Below are 6,856 nucleotides of genomic sequence, written 5' to 3'. Positions count from 1 at the left end.
TTTAAAAAAAAGAACGATTAATCCACAATGTGAGAAACAAATATTGCCAGAGTTTGGCCCCTTGAGATAAGAACAGGTGCATCAAGTCAGTGCACACAGTTCTTACTGTGAGTTTCAGGGAAGTTTAGGTCGTCGACATCTGTGAATGGCTTAAAAAAAGGGAACTGGCAGTAGTGATTTCTATAGTTTTCTGATTAAGTTGCATGTGATTGAGCTAAAATTGATCTCTTACATACTTTTCACTCTTGCATCCATTGTTTTTTAAAATCATTTCTTCTGTTAATATTTATCATGCTACCATGGTGCCCTTTTTTTAATCTTCTGAGCATGCTCAATAGGGGCCGGGAGGGATGAAGATTATGAATATGGTATTGCTCGTATTGACAATATGATTCTTTACCTATTGTTTGAATGCTAAGGATAGTAGCTTATTATAAATATGAAATCTTGTATAATATGAAAAATCAGCACAGGCCCTTTTTCTTTGGGTTACGTAGAGGTTAGGGGGTTCAGGCGGGGAGGGCAGGGAGGGGACTCGCTTTATAAAGACATTAACTTTCTGGTTTCTCAGCACAAAAACAGACAAAGACGGAGAAGCAGCAGTATGATGAATCTCAGAACCAGTCTTAACCGGAAGGATACAAATGCTGTTTACAGGTAGAACTTGTTTTTCTTTGGATTTTTTTTTTCCTTCTTTTTCTTTTTCTTTTTAAGCAGAGCGCCACCTGTTTTTGTGGCAGCATCAAGTACAGCATGGATTAACTGACAGGGAAAGCAGTATCTTTTTATAATAAAAATATTCAAATGATAACGAATAAAAAAAAAAATGTGTTCTGTATTAGCCTGAGAAACCAAACTTTTTTCCCCTGTTAAAATTTCTTAATACTTGCTGCTTAGATTACTTCATATTAATAATTGATGATTTAATAATTTTATAATTAATTACCTGGTCAAGTGTGTAACTTGATGTTTATTTATCAATTTATTTATTTATTTATTTGCTACTTATTTAATTTATTTATTAATTTGTCACCTTATTTATTTTATGGTTATGGTAAGATAAAGATATGTGTCAAAAAGAAATGGTTATTGGAACTTTTCTCTTGTTCTCTCCTTTTTTTCCAATTTTACAATAAAAAAATCAAACTGGGGTGGTTTTGTTTCTTATAGTTCATTTGGACCGAGTGGAGTGCTGATCCGCACTCAGAAGACAGGGGGAGTCGTTGCACAAGGAATTGCTCCCTCACCCCACCCAGCGTCTCAAGGACTTTGAAAGTTCAGGGGACGCAGATGCTGCAGCCTCCTTCGGCTCATCACCTCAGAGCATGTCACTCACACCCTGCCCATGTTTAGTGCTGCAGCTGTGATATGTGTGCAACAGCCCCTTAAACAACACTGCAGCCACATCATTTTTAATGTGTTAATTTTTTTTATTTTTTTTTTAATGTTTTATGATGGAGATGGTTTTAAAAACCAGGCATCTCAGAAGGAGTCAACCGTGGGGCTCTTCATAAAAAGCCACAGTGCTGAAATCGCAGCCATTTAATGTTTATTTAAAGCTCAGTCATGTAGTATCTGTGAAGATTTTCTTCACTGTGTCAAAATGGAGACTGAATGCTTTTTTTTTTTGTTTGTTTTTGCATGAAAGATGATCAGCTGGAATATGTGTAAAAGCGACATGATTTAAAACTCGCATCAGGCAAATATTACCGAGGAAGTGTCTCAGTCACAGAAACTCTGTAAAATTAAGAAAAAGATGACAAATATCCATCCAACTATAAAAAGCGGGGCATAAGTTGTTGCAAGGAGGACAGCGGGTATCTGTCAACCGCGTGCACCGCCTGGATGCCAGGAGCTAAATTTGATGCAACATCTGTTGACAGCTGAATTGCCCCTCCACATACATCTTGTAATCATCATCCTCCTACATGAGGAGTCGCTGTAACAAAAGCAGCAGCTGAGACACAAGATTCATAATTTGTTTGAGGAGCAGCTTCAAATGGGGGGAAGAAAAAAGAAACTGTAAAAAAAAAAAAAAAAAAGTAGAGCCACTGGCTCATGAAATAAATTGTCCCAATTACAATAAAGTGTGGCTCTTGGTCAGTGTGAGCGGCAGGCAGTTCATCTTTATTACAATCAGTTAATGAAAATCAATCCCCCTCCTGATAAACTCTTATCTCCACGGCCTTTGCGCACCCCCCGTGCCTGGGAGATAATAAATTAGGGTAATATTGCCTTTGATGAGGGAGTGAATTGCAAATTATTGTAACTTTCCAAGATTTATGATGCAGATGCTTAATTTCCGAGACGTTTTTTTTTTTTTTTTTCCAGGGCGTCGGGGTTCAAGGGGGCCATTTGTTAAAAGTTTGGTGACTTGTGCTCGTTAATAAAAATACACACTCAGACAGCCAGGTGTTCTCAGCTGTTTCCCGGCTGATGCGGCTCGCAAGAAAAAAAAAAAAATACTGTAAATCCACACTTCAGTTTTGCTGTACAGACTTTCAGTACAGTGCCGTGCAAAAGTATTAATACCCCTTGAACTTTTTAGCATTTTGTCACATATTTTGTGAAGCACAAACTTCAATGTATGATTTGGATTTTATGAGATAGGAAGGCATGAGGTACCACATCATTTTGAAGTGGAAGGAAAAGTTAAAATCAAGATTTTTTTTGGGTGGGGGAGGTTGCACCAATTCTTTTGGCTTCCAAGTTGGATTGAATCTGTATGTGCACAGAAAAAAAACAAGTTTTGTCTTGATTTTTAATTGTATTTTTTCTGAGCTTTCACTGGCTTCATTCTAACACATGAATATGATTTTCTATTTCAGCTCAGGCTGTATGTTTGGGGATGTTGTCCTTCTGGACAACTTGTCTTTCATTCTTTTCATTTATTTATCTCCATTATCATCCCACCAACCACAACTGTGTCCACTTTTGAGATTCCTGGCAAACTAAATGATACTCCTTATTACTTCTAAATTCTTCCAAAAACATCTTTGTTCTTGTCTTACCTCCCAGATTTGTGGACTGCACAAACTAATTGTTTTATTACTCCTTCAGTACGAGTCCCTGCTGCTCCTCCAGAGTTACAATGGACCTCCTGCCTGTTCATCTGAATAATGCTCTCTGGGGACCCACTATTTTGTAGATACAGATGTTCAAAAGCTTGAGAAAGTACTTTATAACCCAATCCTTCTTCAAGTTTTGCTACAACTTTTATCTCTGACCTGAACAGTTTTTTTTATTCAGATTTTACATTATACATACATTAATCATCCTTTTTTTTTTTTTTACAATTGCGGGACTTCTAAGAGCTTTTGGATTTTATTTTTATTTTATTTCAGTGTACCAGAGTAGAGGGCTCAACGCGAAAAGCACTGCATTTTTCAGACATATGTTTGGAAATATTTTGAAAGTGTGTTTACGGTCGTCAAGCCACAAAATATGACGACGGTTCAGCGGGTATGAATACTTTTTAGCTAGGAGCAGTAAAGGTAAACACACGGCCGAAAACAGAAACCCCATGCAATGCAATGTGTTTACTAAAGCAGCTGTCAATCAGGCAGCACCCTCCCTCCCCTCTCCCACCACATCTCTATCACACAAGTCAGGAGAGTATGATTTGATATGTAGGTCAATATGCGTGCTGCACTGAGCCAGCGGGTGAGATATGTCTGGTTGCTCACTGTCACTCTGATTATTGAGGAGACACAGAAAGATTGAGTTGGTCAAGTATGAGAGAGGCTGCAGTATAAGAGATAGCTGTATGATTGCTGCCACTAGATTTCAGAAGCCACACACACACACACACCACGGGCAGAAACTTTCCAGAGAAATGAGAAACTTCTCACTCTTTGTTCCGCAGCAGTGACCCATGTAACCGTGTGCAATGCATGTGTGCGTCGTACGCCTTCCTTGCCCGATGCAACAATCAGGCCACTAGTGCATCATTAAGCAAAACACTTCGGCAGCCCGAGCAGGGCCGGGGTTACGAGTGCAGGGATGATGCAAGGTGGATCATTTCAGGAGCAAACACAAGGCTGCGAGAGCAGATGAATGACTTGACAGCAATTTTGGTAACCAACGTCTCATGCATCATTCAGCGTCGATAATTTAAGCCTGTGTCTCGGGTTCTAAAAGCCCCTCGTGTGGATGTTTTCTTTTTATTACTTTTTTTTTTTTTTAACAGATGCTTCCAAGTACTCATCTACTTAACTGTCGTCAACTGTATCTTGTTTCACGACAAAGTTGATCTGGCCGAGAAGACTTGGAGTGTTAAAAGACTGAAGAAGCTGCTGCTCCGGTTTGATTATCTCACCTTGCAACTATGTCTACTCATCAAGGCCACCTCATTTTTGTCCGAGGAACAGCTTTAATTAAGACAGCCATCAATCTATGTATTATCAATCACGGAGAAGACTCACACACCGCTATCTATTTATCTTGCCAAGTGCTTTATTATTATCAAATTAATTTCCCAATTGAGAGTATCCATCACTCAAGCTCTCTCTTCCCCCCTACAAATCCCCCTCTCAACTCATTAACCAAGTAATTGTCCTTGTTTACGGGGAAAAGTCAAGACAGGATGGCTCAAAGAGGGTGGACAAGCAATCTTCCAAAAACTATGTGCACACGCTACGTCTGCCTTGCAAATGCAAAGACAAGAACTCCATTAAAGTTGCTTCAGAGTGGACGGCTTGACTTATGCTTCAGTTCCAATTTTCAAAAATGGATGAGGGGGGGGGGGGAAAAAAAAAAAAACCGGAGTTTCTCGTTTTGAAATGTTTCCAAGTTGTCAGACAGCTCCGCCGCCTTTCATCAGACTGAGGGAGCTCTCGCATGGGTTTATTGTACAAAGCTCTGCTGCCTGACAGTCCTGTCAGATGGCTGCGTCTCAACAGATGATATGAGTCATGAACGGGGGACTTGCAGCTTTTTAAGTTTTGTTCTCCTCTTCTCCTCAGCCAATGGGGGGTGGGGGGGAAATAACTATTAGAATATGTTATCACTGAAGTCAGGACGCTTATGTGTGGTTTCCGTCTTTCTGTTTAATAAGCGTTCCAATTTATCAATAAATTTGGAAATTACGGCTCAGAATTTAAATTCCAAAATAGCACTTTTGTGTCATTATGAAGAGACTCAACACTGGAGCTAAATATCCTCTGAAGCCCTAACACAAGACCTAAGCTCTGTTACTTGATTATTCTGTTTATAGCAGTATTATACTGTCTTAAAGGCAGAGTTACAGTTTTTATTCCAGTGAACGAATTTAAATCTCTTCATAAAAACTGTTTATACGGTGTGTACACAAGTGAATTTGATGTTTTAATTGTTTCTTCTAATTGTTTGACAGCTCTCTCTTGAAAGAAGAAATTTGATCTCAAGGGAATTCCTGGTAAAATTATGGTTAATTCCCTCTGTGTGTGGAAATAAGCTGATTTCCACCACTCCAATTAGAGACGATAATTTGTTTAAGTTAGTTGGTTTTCTGGCTCAGACCTGTTTTTGTTTTACAGGATTAAAACGGCTGACAATTGCAACAGTCTAACCAGACAAGTCCAGTTGTGTACAAGACTCAACAACGTGGCTGCTAATTTAAAGTGACGTTGAAGAAATGAAAAAAGATCACCCTTCTTCATCAGTGAAATTCACCCACAGCATGACACTACCACCGCCATGCTTCATGGCTGGTAAAGTGTTATTTTCAAGTTGAGGTTTTATCTTTTTTCTCTCTGGAATGTGTCACTGGCGTTCCTGCACTTTCTAGTTCCTGGCAGGCTTCTGCGTCACGTGTTTCCTGGTTTGTCATTTGTCGTCCGAACCGATCTCTGCTCATCTCGAGGAGACAAACTGGATCACATGTTTGAAAATTGGTCACAAATGTGTCCCGGCGGCATTGAAACAGGTCTTGTAAAGGATAAACCGCTATTTCAGAAATCTGCTGACCTCAAACCTAAAATTTACCAAATTTGAATTTAAATGCTCTTTCATAATTCTACCTTAAGGGGAGTGGCTGAATATTTATATAAATTGTTGTTTTTCCCACCTGGGGAAGAATAGTGCAAATCCATATCTTAAAGCCTCAAATTAGTCTGACGTTCACTGAGGAGATGTAAACGTCTCTGCGTCACTGAAGACGAGTGAAACACTGATCTAAAGCAGAGGAGCATAAAGATGCAAGAAATGAAGAGAGCATTAGCATTGAGGCTACATGTATCTGAGTGAATCTCCACCGGACAGCATCAGTATAAGAATGTGACGGTCTCCACTTCCTTTCTGTAATGGCCTCACTCCTTCTCAATCTTCTCCCAGCTTCCTCCTGATATTAAGACTGAGGTGATGAAGTCACCCAAGAGAGACCTTATTCAGGCCATCTGGAATGTGCTTCACGTGTGAAAGAGTAAAAAATGACCATCTCCCACGTCCGGAGTGCCTCTCCGTCACGTTGCCTTTATTTAAATAGGACACGGAGGGATAAAGAATGACTGCATGTGTGATGAAACGTGTTGTCAATCAAGAGCATTACCAGAATCAGGTTACCTTTAACTCAATCCGATGTGAATTACATTCACGTCTGCGGGTTATGGAGCATTAATTCTTAATGTCTTCATAAGGAGTCTGCCCGAGCTTCCTTAATTGCATTTTTAATGGAAATTAAAACTGATCACAAGCCCCTCTCTCTCTAATCATAGCACTCGGCTTTTATATGTAGTGCAAATATGAAGCCCATGTGCCGTTGCTGTCAACTCCAAGGCTGGCTTTAAACAGTGGACCGAATCCTTTTTTTTTTGGAGCCACGCAGTGCTCCGGCAGACAAAAGCGAAAAGCCAGCAGCCAGCTCAGCACTTAAAAGTAA

The sequence above is a fragment of the Poecilia latipinna genome, unplaced genomic scaffold (genome assembly GCF_001443285.1).
Source record: "Poecilia latipinna isolate Pla-1442-1.1 unplaced genomic scaffold, P_latipinna-1.0 Scaffold814, whole genome shotgun sequence".
NCBI lineage: Eukaryota > Metazoa > Chordata > Actinopteri > Cyprinodontiformes > Poeciliidae > Poecilia > Poecilia latipinna.
This window is presented reverse-complemented; position numbering follows the sequence as displayed.